The 24468-nt window shown below is 37.4% G+C and overlaps 1 pseudogene; it reads left to right on the top strand.

Moving 5' to 3' along the window:
• The first annotated feature begins 9065 nt into the window (after positions 1-9065).
• Positions 9066-24468, top strand: part of LOC100659894 (ras-related protein Rab-13-like) — a 44415-nt pseudogene continuing 29012 nt past the window's right edge.

Below are 24468 nucleotides of genomic sequence, written 5' to 3'. Positions count from 1 at the left end.
TTACCCCTGTTGAGGAGTTTCTCAAGGCAAGGACCCTAGAGCCAAAAGATGCACATACTCCTCGTTCTTGTTTCTTGCAGGTGTAAGGTCCCTGTCTCTCTGCTTGCTTCTCTCTTTTAGATCTCAAAAGAGATTGACTTAAAACACAACCTAATCTTGTAGGTTGAGTCCTGACTCATTAACATAACTGCTGCTAATTCTACTTCATTAATATCATAGAGGTAGGATTTATAACACATGGGAAAATCATATCAGATGACAAAATGGTAGACAATCACACAATACTGGGAATCATGGGCTAGCCAACTTGACACACATTTTTTGGGGGGACACAATTCAATTCATATCAGATGGCTAGTGAAAAATTTCCTGTGGTTAGAATTCTCTCGGGCCCTTTAAGAAAGCTAATCTTTAATTTGATAATATTTGTTCTCATATGCTGTGTTTAACTGATTTAAATAATATACATACTTTTTGAAAAGAAATGACCCCAGGAGTCTGAAAAAAATGGAGAAACCTGTGTTTCAAGTTTATTTCAGCAGAAATTAATCAGAAAATTTAGGAAGAAACAGCTCTGTAAACCATTAGATATTCAACTCAATTCACTTATTGTTGCTTAGTTTTGAAACATTTTGCTATTTCCTGAATATAATTCTGTTATTGATTTCCAGTTATATATATTATGGTCAGACATTTTACTAGATATAATTTTAATCCATTGAAATTTAGTAAGACTTTATGGTTCATGGCTTGGATTACTTTAGCTCTTACCATTAATGATAAAATAAGAACAACAAAAAACAAAGGGATAGAAAATGAATTCTAATCTCATGGCATATCATTGTAAATATAATAAATATAATCTAACTCATAAAACCTAATAAATAGCCAGAGCAAATAATAGAAAATATAAATATAAACTTGAAAATGAATGAATCTATTATAAAAAGAGTTGTATTTAGGGGGAACAAAAAATTTCTGTTAAAATTTTGATAACTTATGCATGAAATAAAAATCAAAGATAAAGCATGTATAAATGATGAATTTTATGTATCACTGTGTTAATAAAAATGAGATGTATATGATTTGGGCATATATAAATATCATATGAATTTTAGTATGTTCTTATTATTTAGAAATTTATAACCTGTGGATATTGCTTATTTTTTTTAAATATAATAAGAATTATGTCTGATAACAAAGTAACCTTTCAGAATGTTGGGAAATGAAACTGCTAGGGATTTCTAAGTGCTAGGAGAGAGCCCTCATCTTCTGAAGATCTTCAAATACCATGCGAATTAGATTTGTAACCATTTGTGTAGTTAATTGCTCTCATCTAAAAGGATAATTAAATATCTCATATCTCATAAAGAGGGCCTCATCGTTATAACTTAGACTAGGTTCATAGGTTAAGCTTCCACTGTGCTTGAGAGACTAGTATGCTTCCTTTCTAGGTATTTACTTAACTAAGAGGAATGAAGCTTTGGAACTTGGAGACGCCTCTTGGTTAAAATGCACAGGACTATATGACCCTTCCTTTTCAGGTGCACTGGTTATGAGTTCACGTGCTAACCAAAAAGGTCTGCATTTTGAATTCATCAGCCACTGTTTGGAAACACTATGGGGCAGTTCTCCTCTGTCCTGTAGGGTCTCTATGAGTAGGAATTCACTTGATGGCAATGGATTTTATATATATATATATATATATATCAAAACCCGGTACATATATAATATATATATATATATATATAAACCCCCTGGAGAGATTTTACTTACATACCAAAGGGTCAGAGTCAAGAGGAGAACTTTTCGGGAAGAGTAGGGGGGCAGCTGCCTCCTTCCACTTGATTAACAAACACTAAAAATAGTTTTTTCTTATTTCTTACCTATGGGGTGTCCAGACACTCAGATAGGGAAAATTCCTTTTGGCTTTTATCACATCACCCTAGGGTTAAGGTCTGGGACGAAGGTGGCATGCTCGTTATTCACTGAAGTGTAATTAATAAGAAGTCTATCTCTGATTCAGAATATGTCGTGTGCACATTGGGGATAAAATTAATAAGGAAGACTATTCAAAAACCAATACAGAGATTGTTGAAAATTTTGAATTTTGTTCTTTTAATATCAGGTGGATATATAAGTAAGAGAGGACAAATGGATTTATAAGAGAAATTTTTGAAAAATGAGCTTCTAGATAATAAATTATTATAATTGTTTTCTTTAAACATTCAGGGATTTTTCCAAAAAGTTAGGAGAAGGGAAGAATAGTCTCTTTTGTTTATCAAATATTATTATTTCCAGTGCTCTTTATTCCATTGCATAGATCTTTGTTTTGTCTGGTATAATCTCCCATCACCCTGAAGAACTTCCTTATTTTCTTTTAGTACAGCTCTACTGTGGAAATAATCTCTGAATTTTATGTGAAAAAAAAGAAAAAAAAAATCACCCTCAATTTGGAAGGATATTTTTGTTGTCTATGGAGTTCTGGATCACACTTTTTCTTTCAATATTATAAAGCTTTTTTTTAATATCATAAGTCTATCGGAGAAAACAGATATTTAAAATGTTTTTTAGTAAGTAAAATATTATTAAGAAAAAAAAAAACTGCAGAAGTGTTGGGAGGTATACAATGTAGGTTTCTAAATAAGATTAGGCATGTCTTGAAATCTTTCCTGATAGGCTAGTACCTAAAAGAACTTTAAAGGAAGAGCTTGGCAAGAGATGGAGTTCAGGGTGAGATATTATTACATAGAAGACAAGGATTGCCAAGGCATTTAAGCCAAAGAAAAAAATGGTATGGTCAGGAAAATGCACATGGCTCAGTTTGACTCAGTATAAAGTTCAAGCTAGAAGTGGCAAGAGATGTGTCCCTAATATATATTTGAGTTTTTTAATGCTCACCCGAATGTTGAACAGATTCATTAAAGAATTTCAAGCATGGGTTTTGAATTCATTAAACTTGCATCTTGAAAGACTTTTGGGATGGCTGACTGAGGGATGAATTTAAGGTAGCCAAGCTAGAAAAAAGGATTGCAGTGAGGAAATTGTTGGAGTAATCTGAGCAGAGACAATGGGAAGTTAAAACATAACGCAATCTGTGAGGATTGTGAATAAATTTGAGCAAGTAAAATGTATATCATCATTGATTTGATTTAGAGATGAGTGAAAAAAGATAGAAGAAAATGAATCTAGTATGGTGGTCATATTTGTGGCTTTTGAAACTGGAAACATAAGGGACTCTAATCACTGAGATAAATGGTGGTTCAGTGGTAGATTTCATGCCTGCCATGTGGGAGACTCAGGTTGAATTCCCAGCCAATGTACCTCATGTGCAGCTACCACCTGTCTGTCAGTGGAGGTTTTCATGTTGCTATGATGCTGAATAGGTTTCAGCAGAGCTTCTGGACTAAGGTGAACTAAGAAGAAAGGCCTGGCAATCTACTTCTGAATATTAGCCAATGGAAACCCTATGGATCAAAATGATCCAGTGCGCAACTGATCATGGGGATAGTGCAGGACCAGGTGGTGTTTTCCTCCATTGTGCGTGGGATCATTATGAGTTGGGGCCTACTGGATGACAAAATCACTGAGATAGAGATCAAGAAAAAACAAGAGGGGGCGTGATAAAATAATTCACTTTGGGTCAATTGAAACCTGAGTTTCCTGCTCATTAAGCAATTCTTTATGCAGGTCTAAAGGAGAAATACATTTTAGAGATTATGTCACGGTTATCAAAGACTTTGGTGTGATAAGTACTCCCGGGAAGATTGTGAGAAGAGGGCCAAGAAGAAAACTCTAAAAAACATCAGCATTTCAGATATTGTCATAAAATTAGAAGATTGCAAAGGATTCAGGGAAAGAGTGGCCAGAAAGACATAGGGAATTTAGGGGAGAGCGATGTCATGGAAGTCAAAGCAAGAGGGTTTGAATGAGAAAAGCAAAAGCATTGCCCAAAGGAAGAATGAATTCAAGAAAAACCATTGCATCTGTGAAGATTGCTTTCAAAGGAGGTAAATGAACCGAGTTTTAAGATTACTTACTGTCCAGAAATGAATCTGGTTCAAAGAACAAAGACAAATTATTTGTGATGTTGGAAAATCACTTAAACTGCTTATGTCATGGTTTCCTCATTTGCAAAATCAGAATAAAAATAGTTCACCTACAGCATGGATTTTTTCTTCTCAGAAATAGTTAATATATGTAAAGTATTTACGCTAATGCTTAGTCCATAGTGCATATTATATAAGTATTTGCTGTCACTATCTGAATTTATTTTCTTCCTCTTATCCTTTGAGATCTAGTGCAGAGTTCAGGGGAGTTTTTCTTTTTCTATTTGCTAGAAAATTTGCAAATACATTTCTGTATAACCTGTATTTTTGACAGTTTTTGAAATTTGCTTGAATACATGCAGTATATGTCTTGACTTGAATGTTAATACTACTGAGTCCTATCAGAGCAGACCAGAGCACTTTGGGAGGATGTACAATTACCAGATGTGACCAGAGTTTATCACTGCCAGAGAATATGCCAGGTTTCCTCTTATCTTTCCAAACCATGCTCTCAAATGCCCAGCCAGGCTATGTGGTTATTTCCTATGTTGGAGATAATTGTTGGATAGGATTTGTCATGGTAATACAGGGTGTTGGTGTGCAGACCACTCAGCATTTGCAGAAGCTGTTTTCCATGAGCTGAGCTCGGGAGGGTACGTTGGTATCCTTTTAAGTGTTCCCTGGTTTGACTAAGTCCACCTTCACTGCCTGATGTGGGCCACAATTATTGAGTGGGCATGTTGCAAATCATGACAACTACCTTTTGAGAAGTTGATGACAGTGTGATAGTAATTGTAGTGGAGTAGTTGGATACAATGCAAACTTACAATGGGTTTATGAAAGCTAAAAAGTACAGTTTCTGTGTGCAGACTGTTGGTGAAAGCAATGCAATGGTAGGTAGGGAACTGGACAGCAATGTGCAATTAAGGGATGATACTCCTAAATAATGTTTATGCAATAGAATGCTATAATATTCAAAAACAAATGAACTATTGCTACAGTTACTAATATGGAAAATATTCCAGAATATAAAATTAAACTTAAAAGAAAACTTGAAGATGCATACAACAAAATATTATTTAAGTAAATTTGAACTCTAAGAAACCATCCTTTATATTGCTTAAAGGTACGTTTAGTAAAAACATAAATCACGTATGGAAACAACAGACACAAAAATCAGGATAGTCTTTACCTCGGTAAGAGGCACAGGGATTGTATTATGGACGTTTGCAGCATAGGCCTCACTATTTTAAATATATAATCTGTCAAACTGGCTGCTGAATATATGGCTGGTTGTTATATTATTTTAAAACTTTTTTGAATATCTGACATATACTATAATTATTTTAATAAAGCAGCTAGCGAATTCAAACTGCTGAACTTTTGGTTAGCAGCTGAGCTCTTTAGCCGCTGTGCCACCAGGGGTCCATAACAGAACAGAACATATATCACACTGCATTGTGCCATGCTGTGCCATGCCATGCCACAACATACATGTGTATATAGTTGTTCTGTTGCTATTGTTAGATGCAGTCAAATCAGTTCCAACTTATAGAGACCCTATATACAACAGAACGAAACACTGCCCGATCCTGTGCCATGCTCACAATCATTGTTATGTTTGAGCCCATTGTTGCAGTCGCTGTGTCAATCCATCTCATTGAGGGTCTTCCTCTTTTTCACTGATCTACTTTACCAAGCATTATGTCTTTCTCCAGGACCTGGTCCCTCCTGATAACATGTCCAAAGCACATGAGACAAAATCTTGCCATCCTTGCTCCTAAAGAGCATTCTAGCTCTACTTCTTCCAAGACAGGTTTGTTCGTTCTGGCAGCCCATGGTATATTGAATATTTTTTACCAACATCATAATTCAAATACGTATGTATTTGCTACATATTTTTGAAACCTAGTGGTTTAATATTTTTCTCCATAAATAAAGAATTAATTTAGGACATACCTTTGGATTTTTCTTCTCTCCAATCTAGGACCTCTTTAGTCTCTCTAATAAACTGGTGGGCCAAGAAGCAATTCATGCGTTCTTTCAACATTTGCTCCCAATCCTATCACCTCGTATTCATGGCACCTGTACTCAGGGGAAAGGCATGAACAGACAGAAAACTAACTTACCCTCTCAGGATTACTGGAATAATTTCTTTCTTTCTTTTTTTTTTTAATTCTGTGATAAATATTTCAAGGAACTACTACTGGCTTTCCTTGCTTCTCCAAGAAATTTCCACATTGGTTATTTTATGAACTTTTTTTCTTTGACTTCTGTGTAGTAGGTTTATCCAAGAGTACTGCTTCTATGAGTCTTCCAGTTCCTTTGTATACCTATTTAATTTCCTAAGGCATCGTGATGATTATGTTTGTGTATCAACTTGGCCGGGCCATAATTCTCAGTGGCTTGGCAGCTAGATATTAATGTAATTTGGTAATTATGTAATGATGTAGTCCGGCAGTTGTATAATGATGTAATTTGGCAGTTATGGAATGATATAGTCATCCTCCAGGTTGTGATCTGATATGATCAGCCAATTAGTTGTAAGGCGAGTTTCCTCATGGGTGTGGCCTGCATTCAATATATATGTGGATGTTCTGGCAAAGCTGGCTTACTTGCTCTGGATCCTGCATCTGACTTGTCATCATCTGATCTCTGGTTCTTGCAACTTGAGCCTGCCATCTTATCTGCTGCTCTTGGATTCATCCACCTCCACAGCCCATGAGCCAGCAGCCTACCATTGAACCAGCTAATCTTGGGTTCATCAGCCTCTGCACCTAAGTGAGTCAGGAGGAGCCTCTAGCCTGATGCTTGAGTCATGGACTTGGGACTTCCTGGCTTCTACAACAGTGTGAGCCATTTCCTTGAGATAAATCCCCCCCCCCGTGTGTGTGTGTATGTATGTGTGTGTGTGTGTATATATGCTTCACTGGGTTGCTATGAGTCAGAATCGTCTTGATGGCACTGGGTTTGGTTTTTTGGTTTCACTGGTTTTGCTTCTCTAGAGAACCCAGCCTAAGACATTTGGTACTGAGTGGTTCCACAGCAACAAAATCATAAGGATGAGTTTTTTTTAAATTGGTTCTCAAGTCTGACTAGTCTTAAAACCACTGATGACTTGCCTCCAGTAGTAAAGAGGGGCCGCTAATACATGATATGCAGTGGCAGTATTAATATACAAAATATCAACACCAACAGATCAAGTATTGGTGAGAAGGAAGGCTCTGGGTGATCGCCTGTTTGATCCTTTTCTACAATATTGTCAGAATGAAAAGTATAGGGAAGCTGGTTGGTTGGTCCTACTTTCACTAGACAAAGTAGTGAAAGAAAGAGATGAGCTCAATGCTTCAGAATCACAGCTGGAGGGCATGTAAAAAACCTCAAAGTTGCTGTTTGTGCCTTTAAAGAAAGCCTTATTTCTTGTAGTAACAGAGCTGATATTGCCAAAAACCAAACCCAGAGTCTTATCGTAAGAGTGGCTGAATTACATTGTCAGTTGAATTCCCAGCCTCGAATGGTGTCTGAAGTTAAAGTGAGCATATTGATTGGGAAGGAATGGGATCCTGAAACTTGGAATGGGGATATATAGATAGATAATCAGGAAGCTGGGGATGCCAAGCCCCTAATTTCTGTTGAATCATTCTTACTGACAGAACAAGCCCTCTTACTCTCATCTGAAGAGATCACTCCATCTTTGTCTGCTATGCTACCCTTTTAGTAAAACCATTATCTTTTCCAACTCCATCTGATGAGATTAACACTGCTGTGTCCTGGTGGCACAGTGGTTAAGAGCATGGCTGCTAACCAAAAAATTGGCAGTTCAAATCCACCAGAAGCTCCTCAGAAACCATATGGGGCAGATCTACTCTGTCCTATAGGGTCGCTATGAGATGGAATTGACTCAATGGCAGTGGGGTTTGGGGGTACCTGAGGAGTCTTTGTCTGAGATATCACCTCAGGCGGCGCCTGGGGCATTGCCTGGGGCATCATCTGAGATAGATGCTTTATAAGACATTACTGAATGTTCCAAAGCCCCACCCCACAACCATTCTTGCTTCTAGACCTATAAATAGACTTAAGTCCCCAGCAAGCCCTAAAAGGTGAAGTACCGAGTATGACCCAGGGTGGACGTACACTACACTCCAAAAGAACTGCTTGAATTTTTTAATATGTACAAATAGAAACCCGGGGAATATGTGTGGGAATGACTATTAGGTGTGTGGAGTAATGGTTCAAGGAACATGAAGACTTGAAGGATGCAGGGGTGGTGATTCCCACCACATTCACATTCAACTCACCTATTTGGCCTGTGCAAAAACAGATGGATCTTGGAGAATGACAGTAGATTATTATAAACTTAACCAGGTGGTTACTGCAATTGCAGCTGCTGTTCCAGATGTGGTTTCATTGCTTAAGCAAATTGATACATCTCCTGGTACCTGGTATGAAATTATTGATCTGGCCAAAGACTTTTTCAAAGGAACACCAGAAGCAATTTTCCTTCAGCTGTCAAGGCCAGCAATACACCTTTTCTCTCTGACCTCAGAGGTATATCAGCTCTCCAGCCCTATATCATAATTTAGTTGGCTGGGACCGTGATCGCCTTTCCCTTCCACAGGATGTCACACTGGTCCATGGCATTGATGACATTATGCTGAGTGGACCTAGTAAAGAAGAAGTGTCAATGACTCTGGAGTTATTGGTAAAACATTTGCATGTTAGAGGGTGGGAAATTAATCCCACAAAAACTCTGGGGCCTTCCACTTCTGAAATTTCTAGGAGTCCAGAGGTGTAGGGCATGTCGAGATACTCATCCCAAAGTGTGTAAGTTGTTACATCTGGCCCTTTCTACAACTAAAAAGGAGAGACAACACCTGGTGGACCTCTTTGTATTTTGGAGGCAACATTCCTCACTTGGGTGTGCTACTCTGGCCTAGTTATCAAGTGACTTGAAAAGCTGCTAGTTTTGAGTGGATCCCAGAACAAAAGAAGGCTCTGCAACAGGTTAAGGCTGCCATGCAAGTTGCTCTGTCACTTGGGCCATATGATCCAGCTGATCCAATGGTGCTTGAAGTGTCTGTAGCAGATGGAGATGCTGTTTGGAGTCTTTGGCAGGTCCCTTTTGGTGAATCACAGTGCAGACCCTTAGCATTTTGGAGCAAAGCCCTGCCATCCTCTGCAGATAACTACTCTCCTTTTAAGAAACAGCTATCGGCTAGTTACTGGGCCTTAGTACAGACTGAATACTTAACCTTGGGCCACCAAGTCACCATGCAGCCTGAGCAACTCAGCATGAGCTTCGCGTTGTCTGATCCACATAAGGTCATTCACAGCAGCACTGCATCATTAAATGGAAGTGATATATACAAGATGGAGCTTGAGCAGAACCTGAAGGCACAAGTAAGTTGCATGAGGAGGTGTCTCACTTGCCCATGATCTCCACTCCTGTCACATTATCTGCCCTGTCCCAATCTGCACCTATGGCCTTATGGGGAGTTACTATGACCAGTTGACTGAGGAATAAAAGAACTCGTGCCTGGTTTACAGATGGTTCTGCACAGTATGCAGGCCCTCCTTGCAATTGGACAGAGGCAGCACTGTAGCCCCTTTCTGGGACCTCCCTGAAGGACAGTGGTAAAGGACAAATCATCTCAATGGACAGAACTTCAAGCAGTGCACCTAGTTGTTCACTCTGCTTATAAGGAGAAATGGCCAGATGTGTGATTTTATACTGATTCATCAGCTGTGGGCAATGGTTTGGCTGGATGGTCAGGGACTTAGAAGGAACACGACTGAAAAATTGGTGACAAGGAGGTATGGGGAAGAGGTATGCGGATAGACCTCTTTGAATGGGCCAAAAAGGTGAAGATATTTGTGTCTTATGGGAATGCTTACCAAAGGGTGACCTAAGCAGAGGAGGATTTTAACAATCAAGTGGACAGGATGACACTTTCTCTGGAAATCAGTCATCCTCTTTCCCCAGCCACTCCCATCATTGCCCAACGAGCTCATAAACAAAGTAGACATGGTGGCAGTGATGGTAGCCATGCATGGGCTCAGCAACATGGGCTTCCACTCACCAAGGCCAACTTGACTACAGCCACTGCTGAATGTCCCATTTGCCAGCAGTAGAGACTAACACTGAATCCCTGATATGGCGCCATTCCTTGAGGTGATCAGCCAGCAACCTGGTGGCAGGTTGATTAAAATGGACCAGTTCCATCTTGGAAAGTGTAGCCTTTTGTTCTCACTGGGATAGACACTTACTCTGGAATGTGACTTCCTTGAACACAATTCCTTTGCCAAAGCTACCATCCATGGACTCATGAATACCTTATTCACCATCATGGTTCCCCACACAGCATCACCTTGGATCAAAGGACTCATGTCATAGCAAATGATAATGGAATTCTGTGGTCGTAGCATGTTCCCATCACCCTGAAGCAGCTGGCTTCATAGAATGATGAAATGGCCTTCTAAAGACACACAGTGCCAGCTAGGAGGTAACACTTTGCAGTGTTGGGGCAATGTTCTCCAGGAGGATCTAAACAATACATAGTGCTATTTCTCTCATAGCCAGGATTCACAGAGCCAGGAATCAAGGGGTGAAGATGGGAGTGGTGAAATTCACTATTACCCCTAGTAACCTACTCGCAGAAGTTTTGCTTCCTGTTCCTGCAACCCTATGGTCTGTGAGTCTAGAGATCCTACTTCCAAAAGGAAGAATGCTCCCACTTGGAGACACTACATCGATTCCACTGAAGTATGAAAATGAAATGTGCAAAGACCTGGATTTAGAAAACTAAAAGGGAAGAACACGATCAACATTTCTCAAGCTGAAAGAACTGAAGAAAAAATGCAACCGTTGAGTTGCAATTTTAAAGAATTCTAGGGAAAAATATTGAACGATGCAGGAAGTATCAAAAGAAGATAGAAGGAATACACAAAGTCACTGTGCCAGAAAGAATCGGTCAACATTCAGCCATTTCAGGAAGCAACATATAACCAAGAACTGATAGTAATAAAGAAAGAAGTACAAGTGGTCCTAAAGGCATTGGTGAAAAACAAGGCTTCAAGAATTGATGGAATACCAATTGAGAAGTTTCAATAAATGCCTTGTTCAATACTTTGCCCTAGAATTCTTTAAAATTGCAACTGAAGGATTGCATTTTGTCTTCAGTTCTTTCAGCTAGAGACATGTCGATCATGTTCTTCCCTTTTCATTTTCTAAATTCAGGTCTTTGCACATTTCATTATAATACTTTACTTTGTCGTCTTAATCTGCCCTTGAAATCTTTTGTTCAGCTCTTTTACTTCATCATTTATTCCATTCACTTTGAATACTCTATATTTAAGAACAAGTTTCACAGTTTATTCCAACATTCATTTGGTCTTTTGTTTCTTTCCTATCTTTTTAGTGATCTTATGCTTTCTTCATTTTGATGTCCTCAATGACATCCCACAACTCCTGTGGTGGTCTTTATTCATTAGGGTTCAATGCATCAAATCTATTCTTGAAATGGTTTCCAAATTCAGGTGTGATGTACTTAAGGTCGTATTTTGGTTCTCCTGGATTTATTTTAGTTTTCTTCAGCTTCAGTTTGTACTTGCGTACAAGCAATTGATGGTCTGCTTTGCAGTTGGCCCCAGGCCTTCTTTTAACTGATGATAAATTGAGTTTTTCCATCCTCTCTTTTCACAGATGTAGTTGATTTGATTCCTGTGTTTTCCTTCTCGTGAAGTCCACATGTATAGTAGCCATTTATTTTGTTGAAAAAAAGGTATTTGCAGGGAAGAAGTCACTGGTCTTGCAAAATTCTATCATGCGATCTCTGGCATTATTTCTTTCACCAAGGCCATATGCTCCAACTACTGATCCTTCCTCTTTGTTTACAACTTTCACTTTCCAATCACCAGTAATTATCAATGCATCTTGATTGCATGTTCGATCAAATTCAGACTGCAGATGTTGGTAAAAGTCTTCAATTTCCTCATCTTTGGCCTTAGTTTTTGGTGTGTACTTTTGAATAGAATTGTATTAACTGGTCTTCCTTGTAGATGTGTGAATATCATCCTGTCTCTGACAAGGTACTATTTTAGGATGATCTTGAGAATTTTTTTAGATGATGAATATGACAGCATTCCTCTTCAATCTGTCATTCCCAGCATAGTAGACCATATGATTGTCTGATTCAAAATGGCTACGAATACCTAGGATATTGATTTTTATGCATTCCATCTCTTTTCTTATAACTTTTAATTTTCCTAGATTTGTATGTCATACATTCCACGTTCTGAGTATTACTTGATGTTTGCACCTATTTCTTCTCATTCTGAGTCATGCTACATCAGCAAATGAAGGTTCCTGAAACCTTTACTCCATCCATGTCATTAAGGCCAACTCTACTTTGAGGAGGCAGCTCTTCTACAGTTGTATTTTGAGTGCCTTCTAAAATGAGGATCTCATCTTTCAGCAGTATATTGGACAATGTTCCACTGCTATTCATAAGTTTTTCAATGGCCAATTTTTTTAGAAGTAGACTCTCAGGTCCGTCTTCCTAGTCTGCGTTAGTCTGGAAGCTCTGCTGAAACTCTGGTTATGAGTCACCCTGCTGGTATTTTAAGTACCGGTGGGATAGCTTCCAGCATCACAGCAACACATAAGCCACTATAGTATGACAAAAAGACAAGTGCATGGTGTTGACCCTAACTGCCAAGGGTAAATTGGATTGATGTTGCATAACGGAGGTAAACAAGAGTATGTCTGAAATCCAGGAGATCCCTAAGGGTGTCTCCTAGTACTACCATGCCCTGTGACTAAAGTCAATGGAAAACTACAGCGAACTCAATTCCGACATGACTTACTACTACTAATGGCTCAAACCTTTCAGGAATGAAGGTTTGGGTTAAACCACCAGGCAAAGAACCATGATCAGCTGGGGTGCTTGCTGAGAGTAAAAGAAATAAAGGTCATAGAAGAAGGTAGTTCTAACCCTTTCATGGACCATGGGATATATACCTCAGTGTTACATTTTTTGTCCCTGGAGGTTTATTCTCAGGCATATGAGCCACTTTAGTACATTCTGGCATTCTGGCAGATACTAGTGTAACTGCCTAAAACACGAGGAAGTTATCTATACCACACTGAAGTGTTGAGAGTTGTTCATGTGAGACGATGCTTCCTGGAGGAGTGATTGTGTGAAATTTTTGTGACATTTAGTTTCTGTATAGTGAATATAAGGCTTACAAGTATGTCCTTTGTGTTACTGGGAAGGCATGTTTACTGGCATTCGGAAATATTCAACTAATTGAGTTACTTGGGGGATTAAAACAGTTTATGATGCACTTCCTAGGCCATGGGACCGGTATGTCCCACGTGTGTGGTGTGTTTCATGGAACACGGACAGATATGGCCTACTCTAAATAAAACTGATAACAATTATGTCCAGCAAGTGCAATGTTTATTTAGTATTTCATTTGTATTTTTGGAAAGTTGAGTAAGATATTTTATGGTTCAAGTGTAAACAGAAAGTGTGATGTGACATGGGACTGATATGTCCCACATGTGTGATGTGCTTCATGGAACATGGAGTTGATAAGTCCCACTGTCAATTAGCACCCTTTGTTTTCAATACATACATGGATGTTCTGGCAAAGCTGACTTGCTTGCTCTGGATCCTGCATCCAGCTAGTCATCATCTGACCTCTAGTTCTTGGGAGCTGAGCCAGTGGCCTGCCATCTTACCTGCTGATGTTGGGATTCACCAGCCTCCACAGCCTGTGAGCCAGTAGCCTTCCATTTTACCTGCTGATCTTGGATTCCTTAGCTTCTGTAGCCTGAGCCAGCAGCTTGCCATCTACCTGCAGAATTTCAGTTCATCAGTCCCTGCAGCACTTAATTCAGAAGAAAACTCCAGCATGACCCAGGCCCACAGACTTGGGGTTTCCCAGCCTCTATGACAACATGAGCCATTTCCTTGAGATAAATCTCTCTCTCTATATATATATTTATACGTTTCACTGGTTTTGCTTCTTTAGAGAACCCCACCTAAGACAGGTGCTAACCATTTTGACTAATTTGCTTAAGTAGACACCATTATAACCTCATTCAGCAAGCATGAAACAAAGAAAAACTTGACATAAATATAGTTAAAAACTTTCATTTCTCAACTCTTTCTCCTCTTGTTTTTTACCTTTTCTTGCTTCAGCACTCCAAATTGGCATCTTAAATTTAATATAGAATTATCAAAGTAATTATAGGATGTCATAAAACAGACTTAACCATGGACTTCAACAAAAATGATAGACACTCCGAGATATAATTTATTTTAGGCACTTTAAGTGTTTTGCAATCTCAATTTCCCTCAAGCCTTTCAAGGAATAAAAAGAAATTAAGTACATTCACAGTAATGAATATGCAAGACAATTTTTATCATCAAATTAATAACATAGCAATTTGCTTACGATTGTGTTTATTGACTCACTAATTGTGAATAGACTTCCTCTGAATTCCAGCGATTTTACTACATGTATTACAATAATTAAAGATGTACATACCAATACTCATTTCTGCATTGTCTTTCACTGATCTGTCTCCTCTTAAACCGTACCAAAACACTTAATATTGTTTTAAAATATGTTGAAGTGTCTTCTTTTTAAAGATAATTTTACTGCAACTTTTAACTCTTCTAGTCAAACTGAAAATCAATTTGTCAATCAGAGAAAACATTTTATTTTAATTGGAATAACAACTTTGGAAAGCATATGGAATAAAAGTATGTTTTCAAAACTTGCAAAAGAGTACAGAAAAACAAAATATAAAAAGGGTAATATTCTTACATAGTGGGAGTATGGTTTATTTCCACCACATGTCTGTCAGTTTGTCATACTGTGGTGGCTTGCATGTTGCTGTGATGCTGGAAGCTGTGCCATCAGTATTTCAAATATCAGCAGGTTCACCATGGTGGATAGGTTTCAGCAGAGTTCCACACTAAAACAGACTAGGAAGAAGTACCTGGAAGTCTACTTCTAAAAAAACTGGCCAGTGAAAACCTTATAAATAGCAGTGGAACATTGTCTGATACAGTGTCAGAAGATGAGCCCTTCAGGTTGGAAGGCACTCAAAATACGACTGGGAAAGTGCTGCTTCCTCAAAATAGAGTCTACCTTAACAACAAGGATGGGGTAAATCTTTTGGGACTTTCATTTGGCACGACTCAAAATGAGAAGAAACAGCTGCAAACATCCAAAAATAATTGGAACATGGAACATATGAAGTATGAATCTAGGCAAGTTGGAAGTCATCAGAAGTGAAATGGGCCACATAAAGATCGATATTCTAGGCATTAGTGAGCTGAAATGGACTGGTATTGGGCATTTTGAAACAAAGAATCATATAGTCAGTTGTGCCAGGAATGATAAATTGAAGAGGAATGGCTTCGCATTCATCATCAAAAAGAACATTTCAAGATCTACCCTGAAGTACGATGCTGTCAGTAATAGAATAATAACCATATGCCTACAAGGAAGACCAGTTAATAAGACTATTGTTTGAATTTGTGTACCAATCACTAAAGCCAAAGATGAGGAAACTGAAGGTTTTTACCAACTTCCGCAGTCTGAAATTGATCAAACATGTAATCAGGATGCATTAATAATTACTGGTGATTGGAATGCAAAAGTTGTAAACAAAAAAAAAAGGATCAATAGTTTCAAAATATGGCCTTGGTGATAGAAACGACACCAGAGATTGCATGACAGCATTTTGCAAAACGAATGACTTATTCGTTGAAAATATCTTTTTTCGATGACATAAACTGCGACTATACATGTAGATGTCACTGTATGGAAAACCCAGGAATCAAATTGACTACTTCTGCAGAAAGAGACAATGGAAAAGCTCAATATCATCAGTCAGAACAAGGCCTGGGGCCCAGTGCAGAACAGACCATCAATTGGTCATAAGCAAATACAAATTAAAGCTGAAGAAAATTAAAATAAATCCACAAGAAACAAAATACAGTCTTGAGTGTATCGCACTTGAAATAGGAAACCATTTCAAGAATAGATTTGATTCATTGAACACTAATGAACAAAGACTACGGAAGTTGTGGGGTGACATCAAGGACATCAAAATGAAGAAAGCAAAAGATCACTAAAAAGATAGAAAAGAAACAAAAGACCAAATGGTGTCAAAAGAAACTCAGAAACTTGCTCTTTACATAGAGTAACTAACATGGGTGAAATAAATGATAAAGTAAAGAGCTGAATAAAAAATTTCAAGAAACAGATCAAGAAGACAAAGTAAAGTATTACAATGAAATGTGAAAAGACCAGGAGTTAGAAAACTGAAAGGGAAGAAGACGACTGACATTTTCCAAGCTGAAAGAACTGAAGAAAAAATTCAAGCCTCAAGTTACAATTTTGAGGAATTCTGGGGCAAAATATTGAATGATGCAGGAAGTATCAAAGGAAGATAAGAAGGAATACTCAGGCACTATACCAAAAATAATTGGTTGACATTCAACTATTTCAGGAGGTAGTATGTGACCAAGTATGATGGTATTGATGAAAGAAGTCCAGGCTGCACCAAAGGCACTGGTGAAAAACAAGGCTCCAGGAGTTGTTGGAATACCAACTGAGATGATGCAACAAATGGATGCAGTGCTGGAGGTGCTCACTTGTCTATGCCAAGAAATTTGGAAGACAGCTACTTGGCCAACTGATTGGAAGAGATCCATATTTGTGCTCAGCCCAAAGAAAGGTAACCCAACAGAATACAGAAATTATCGAATAATATCATGAATATCACACGCAAGTAAAATTTTGCTGAAGATAATTCAAAATCCTTTGTGGCGGTACATCACAAGGGAGCTGCCAGAAATTCAAGCTAGATTCAGAAGAGATTGTGGATTGAGGGATATTGTTGCTGATGTCAGATGGCTCTTAGCTGAAAGCAGAGAACGCCAGAAAGATGTTTACCTGTGTTTTATTGACCATGAAAAAACATTTGACTGTGTGGATCATAACAAATTGTGAAAAACGTTGCAAAAATGGAAATTTCAGAACACTTAATTGTGCTCACGCAGAACCTGTACATAGATGTTTCAACAGAATATGGGGATTGTTGTTGTTGTTACTACCTCATAGTGACTGTATGTACAACAGAAGGAAACTGCCCGGTCCTGCACAACCCTCACAACTTTTATGCTTTAGCCTACTGTTGCAGCCACTGTGTCGATCCATCTCATTGAGGGTCTTCCTCTTTTTCACTGGCCATCTACTTTACCTAGCTTGATGTCCTTCTCTAAGGACTGATCCCTCCTGACAACATGTCCAAAGTATGTGAGATGTAGTCTCGCCATCCTTGCTTCTAAGGAGCATTCTGGTTGTAATTCTTCCGAGACAGACTTGTTCGTTCTTTTGTCAGTCCATGGTATATTCAATACTCTTCTCCAGTTCCATAATTCAAGGGTGTCAATTCATCTTCAGTCTTCCTTATTCATTGTCCAGCTTTCGCGTGCATATGAGGCGACTGAAAACACCAGGGCTTGGGTCATGCACACCTTAGTCTTTAAGGTGACACTTTGCTTTTCAACATTTTAAAGAGGTCATTTTTAGCAGATTTTCCCAATGCAATGCATCTTTTGATTTCTCGACTGCTGCTCCCATGGGTGTTGATTGTGGATCCAAGTAAAATTAAATCCTTGACAACTTCAATCTTTTCCCCATTTATCATGATATTGCTTATTGGTCCAGTTGTGAGGAGTTTTGTTTTCTTTATGTTGAGGTGTAATCCATGCTGAAGTCTGTGATCTTTGATTTTCAACAGTAACTGCTTCAAGTCCTCTTCACCTTCCACAAGCAAGGTTGTGTTATCTGCATAAGGCAGGTTCTTAATGAGTCTTCCTCCAACCCTAATGCCCCGTTCTTCTTCATATAGTCCATCTTCTCGGACAAGGGGATACTATATGGTTAAAAATCAGGAAGGGTGTACATCAGGGTTGTATCCTTTTACCATATTTATTCATTCTGTATGCTGAGCAAATAATCCAAGAAGCTGTACAATATGAAGAAGAACATGGCATCAGGATTGGAGGAAGACTCGCTAACAACCTGCAATATGCAGGAGACACAACCTTGCTTGCTGAAAGTGAAGAGGACTTGAAGCACTTACTAATGAAGATCAAAGACCACAGCCTTCAGTATAGATTGCACCTCAACATAAAGAGAACAAAAATCCTCACAGCTGGACCAATAAGCAACATCATGGTAAATGGAGGAAATAATGAAGTTGTCAAGGATTTAATTTTGCTTGGATTCATAATCGACGTCCCCGGAAGCAGCAGTCAAGACATCAAAGGATGTATTGCTTTGGCAAATCTGCTGCAAAAGACCTCTTTAAAGTGTTGAAAAGCAAAGATGTCACTTTGAGGATCAGGATGCACGTGACCCAAGAGATGGTATTTTCAGTCCCCTCATATGCATGTGAAAGCTGGACAATAAGTAAGGAAGATCAGAGAATTGGTACCTTTACATTATGGCGTTGGCAAAGAATATTCAATATACCACGGACTGCCAGAAGAATGAACAAGTCTGTCTTGGAAGAAATACAGCCAGAATGCTCCTAGGCTGCGAGGATGATGAGACTTTGTCTCACATATTTTGGACATGTTATCAGAAGAGGCCTTTCCCTGGAGAAGGACATCATGCTTAGTAGAGTGTCATCACAAAAGAGGAAGACCGTCAGCAACATTGATTAACACAGTGGCTGCAACGATGGGCTCAAATGTAACATAAGGATGGCACAGGACCAGGCAGTGATTCATGCTGCTATAGATTAGGTCACTCTGAGTCAGAACCAGTGAGAGGGCATCTAACAACAACAGGTTTTATATTTATATTTAATACATTTCTATATTTTCTAAAAATTAAAAAAAAATTATTTAGTTGGAAAATGATAATATTTAGTTTAAGTGGAAGAATTAATAGGTCAGAAAATGAAGACAATTTTAGAAAGAGAAGCATAAGGGAGAAATTTTTCCTATTTTAATTAAAATATGGTAGCACCCTCCTCCCCCCCCACCCCCCCCACCCCAATCCGCTGTCATCCTTTCTACAGTTTCAGTTATCTGTAGTCAACCTAGGTCCAAAAATGTTAAATGAGTAGGGAGATGAAATCTCAAGCATCCCACTTTGTCCTACCTATGGACCACATTCATTCCCATAACAATTACTACAGTATAAACCCTAGTGGTGTAGCGTTTAAGTGCTATGGCTGCTAACCAAAGGGTCAGCAATTCGAATCCACCAGGTGCTCATTGAGAACTCTACGGGGCAATTCTACTCTGTCCTTTAGGGTTGCTATGAGTTGGAATTGACAATGAGTTTTGTTTTTTTTTTAATTGTTATGATTGTTCTATTTTATTATTAGTAATTATTGCTAATCTCTATTGTGCCTAATTTATAAATCAAACTTTATCATACATATGTATAGGACAAAACATAGCATGTATAGGGTTCCGGGAAACCCTAGTGGCCTAGTGGTTATGTGCAACAGCTGCTAACCCAACCGTCGGCAGTTCAAGTCCGTCAGGCGCTCCTTGGATACTCTACGGGACAGTTCTACTCTGTCCTATAGGGTCGCTATGAGTTGGAATCCACTGGCCAGCACTGGGTGTAGTGTTCCATACTATCTGCAGTTTCAGGCATCCACAGGGACTTTCAGAACATATCCTCTTTGCATAAAGGGGGACTACTGTATGTTTTAAATTTTTGTTTATTAAAAATATAATGGGACAAAACACTAATAAAATAAATGGGTCCGAACAGGTCAACTTGAAGAAGGGATTGTAGAAGGAAGTCATTGGTAATTGCAAGCTTTTCTCCCGGGTAAATTCTTTCAAATATTTGGTAAAGTATTTAAAACTAAAATGAAGTTGTATTATATACAAATACTATATGCAAATACACAAATACTATATGCAAATATCACTTAGATTATATTCCTAATGGTATGAAATAACTAGAAACTAGACTTTACACATTCAACTATTCTTTACACTGTGAAAAATTTTCTATATGTAGCTGTATCGAAGCAATTAATAAGATTAATTCTAAATTCAGCTAAATTAAAAATTTAAACATCTTTATGTTGAAACAGTAAACACAAACACAAACTGGGACTATTTGTATGGAATTTGAGATTTGAGAAGCACTACCCTAAATATGGAATTATCTTATACAAATCAACAGAAAAATTATAAAAATTCCATTTAAAAATGAGTAAAAATCATGAATAGGTAATTTACATCAAAAAAGAAGCAGTGAATGAATGTTACTTTATCCATGCTAGTAGACAAAGAGGGGATGAAACAAACAATATAAAATAACCACATTTACAAAAGAGAAGACTCTGATTTTGAAAAAAAGGATTTTTAAAAAAGATAATGTATGGATATAAACCTTCGGGGGAGGGGGCACACAACAATTTGGCCATAAATATCCAGAACATTAGACAAGAACATACCAAGGGAATATGCTTTTTTAATGATCCTTAAAGGATTACAGATTTTTGCAACATTTTATTTCCTTAAGTTCACTAGGAGCCCTGGTGGCACAGTGGTTAAGAGTTCAGCTGCTAACCAAAAAGTTGGCAGTACAAATGTACCAGCTGTTCCTTGGAAACCCTATGGGGCAGTTCTACTCTGTCCTGTAGGGTCACTATGAGTCAGAATCGACTCGATGGCAATTGGTTTTATGTTGATTAATTACAAAGTATTGTATAAAAAGAAGTGGGTGAAAATAATCCACATAAAAGATAAAAAAAATTCAGTAATATAAGGAGACAGGAAAAAGGAATATCAAGAAAATGGAAGTTGAGTCAGAGCCCTCAGTCAAACATTGAGAGAGCAGTAAGTAGAGCTGAGGAAATGTTCAAGTGCAAGTGAATTTCCTCATGAGATTGCTCTGAGTTTAGACAGGAAGTTTATTTTTATTTTTGCAGAATATACTGGACGGGGTAACAAATGAGTCAAATTGAGGAATTAATAATTAGACTAATGTGTTTGAAGTATGCTGTTATGAATGTAAAATTAGTTAGAAACTGTCAATTTGTAATGTTGAAAAAAGTTACAGGTGCTAACAGGTTTGACTAAAATAAACTCAAATATATGCTTATTAATTTCTATATTGAAATAATGCTTGTACACTAAAAAGGAAATTAAAATAATAAAATTACACATAATTTCAACATCAGACTTTAAAATATTTTAGAATGCTTGCCATGTTTTCTTAAAGCCTTTGAATTGATGTTTCTGTCAGTTTTAAATTAATTTTAATTGTACAAACCTGGAGGCTTCTGTTCTGGTTCTGTGTATGCTTAAAATCCAAAACCAAACCCACTGCCGTCGAGTTGATCCTGACTCATAGTGACCCTATAGGACAGAGTAGAACTGCCCCATAGAGTTTCCAAAGAGTGCCTCGTAGATTCGAACTGCTGACCTTTTGGTTAGCAGCCATAGCACTTAACCACTATGCCACCAGGATTTCCCTTGATATGCTTACCATTACAATATTTATTTACAGTGCATATATAAAATCAGCAAATAACTGTTAACAAATTCTAATTTTTCACCACTTATTTTCAAGCTAATTTCAGAAAATTTTAAATAATTTGCCATGAGGACTTGAACACAGAACTTGAGGAGAAATTTTCCTGCCTTAAATAACCATGCTTTCTTAACTTTCGTGTATTTCCCTCCCTATAGAACTGTAAGAGGTGGATATAAAATTTGTGGCAAAGTGCCTCTTCATTTTTTTATTCAGAAATATCTAGAGACCAACTAATAAAGAGAATTATTTTTAAAATTAAAATTTATTGATTAATGTCTCATATTATTGAAAGTGTTTTCTTCAACCAATAACAATTTATCTATTTCTGAAGCATTCTTATAACTGTTTCATTTCTCCAACTTTATTAAGCCTTTTGAAAACATTTGTTATAATTTTTAAGTGCGTAGTTTTTACATTAAGCAATTAATGTAAAAGTAAATTTAAAAAATTAGAAGAAAGCAGACAGGCAAATGGTAAATAAGCAAATGATCAAACTAAGCTAAAAAAGTTTATTAAACCTCTTTTTTATGTTTAACACTGATATATTTTTTTGAAAAAATCATGACCTTAAGAAATTCACAGTATGTTTATATAGAAGTCAATTACATGGATGTAAATTAGAGGGAAATCACATTTATATATTTGTGCCAAATTATATATATATATATATATTTTTTTATCATAGGTGGTACAGATTACAGTTTAAAATTTCCAAGAAGAGATTGATTAATGTGGTATGAAATAGATCTAAGATCGTGGAAGAAAATAGAACTTGAAAGGACTGCAAGAGGCAGAAGTAAAAACAGAGGACGTGCTAAGTTTTATTGAATGGAATAGTGAAGACATAGATGCAAGAATTGTTAGCCAATGCTCCTGCAAACTGGAAACTTCACAATTTTACTGAAGCAGAAATAGTGAAAAAACATACCAAGATGTGATTATGTAGCGCTTGGGCACTATGCTAAAGAAAGATCCTTAAAATATAATAATGCAGTGTCTAATGACTTGTTTGTGTCTAAAGGGGGAGTTCAGATAAATGACAGATTTGAGAGGCAAAAAGAGCCTCCTTAGAATATCAGAGATAAGGCAATAGGATGGTACCAGTGGAAATAGAGAGTAATATAAAAAGTACAGAGCTTTGAACTTGAGAAGAAAGGACTGTTTGAGAACGACACATTAGCTTCTTATGAATTGACCCATTGTTCAGAGCTTATGAACTAATTAAATACTTCTAAAAAGACTACTGATTCAATTTCAGAGTTGACTGAAATGACACGAAAATATTTTCAAAATAAATATGGCACCTTCAACGTGAGTTTCTTGGAAAAGTCTTTAGGCTCATCATCATTTTCTATAACCTCAGTTTCTGCTGTTCTGACAGGCTGGAACATTGCATAATTAGCTGTGACATCTTTTCTTTCTCACTAAAGTTTTATAGCAGTTTCTTTCTCACTTTTCAGTAGTGAAATTAATCTTTTAAAAAATATAAAAATAACTCTATTCTCGAGAGAATGTGACTGTTTTGTTTCATAGCAACTTGATGTTGCTATGGGGAGAGTTTCCAGGTTCAGTTTGTTTTGTGTCATTGATTAAAAAATTGTTGGGCAGTTTCTTCTGGATTTTGGTTCTTTCTCCAGTCAATATTTGAATAATACAGTTTATCATAGTTCCTATTGTTTTCTAAGTGTTTAAATATGTGTGCATCATTGAATATTTATTATTATTTTTTATTTCCTCAGCTTATATGGAGATGGGGAACAAACTTAACTTCAGTCATTAAAAGGCTGTAGGCACTTATTTTTGTTTTGTCTGCATCGAAAAATATAACCTTGCTTCAAAAGAAAATAAATAGCAAAGATTAATATTTGAAATAAGGCACCAATTTAAAACATCAAAACAGAGAATTGGTTCCCTTGCATGATGTCTTAGTCTCTCAGGAGGCTGCCGACTTAAATGACACTGATTATACCTGTTACTCTAATGCATTATTCATGAAATTGGTGATAGAGCATTTTCAAACGGTCTGTCGTTTTCCATTACATTCCATCAAAGAACCATATGCTGCTCTCACGGTGTATTGATATTAACACATACATAACATACTCAGAAAGGCATATGGAGGCATTATAGGGTTTCTGATGAGCCTTGGAAAATACTTATTCAGTGCTTTGAATGGCTTACATGATTACGCGGTGCTTTGATTAACAAGCTTCAACAGAGGAGACAATTGGTAGCCGTCTCCTCAGCAACGATTTTGTTGATTACCAGCTATTAGCCCTTAGGTACAACATTTGAGCTTCCTTGACCTTTTTTCTCACTTATCAAATGAGGTTAACGACTTGATTCTCACAAGGTGGTTGTGAATATGAAATAGAATAAAAGTGTGTGAACCCTATCAGTATCTGGCAGAAAAATGATATTCAATGAATGCTATAAGTATTTGCTATATTTCTACTGGTAGACAGGTTATTACCAGAGACATAAAGGAATTTTTGAAAAGGTAAAAAAAAAAAAAAAGTACTTTATAATTCTGAAGAATAGAATCTGTGCATTTGTGTGTATGCATATGTCTGAGCAATCGACATTTTAATAAGTATACTTCTTTCCGACAATTTAGACCCTGGGCTGGTAGACCTCTAAGTTAATATACGAGGGATTCCTGTGACTATAAGTAGACTTGGGCAGTTTTTAAATATAACACCATTCAGCTGCAGTAAAGCCTTTCTTCTGTTTGCCAGTGCCACGTGCCATTGGATGATAACATTCAGTTTTATGTGCACATTGCTTTGAAAGTGTGATGGTACAT

This window comes from Loxodonta africana, chromosome 11 (genome assembly GCF_030014295.1).
Source record: "Loxodonta africana isolate mLoxAfr1 chromosome 11, mLoxAfr1.hap2, whole genome shotgun sequence".
Classification (NCBI taxonomy): Eukaryota; Metazoa; Chordata; class Mammalia; order Proboscidea; family Elephantidae; genus Loxodonta; species Loxodonta africana.
The sequence above is the reverse complement of the archived record's forward strand: the minus strand, read 5'-3'. Positions and strand labels throughout refer to the sequence as shown.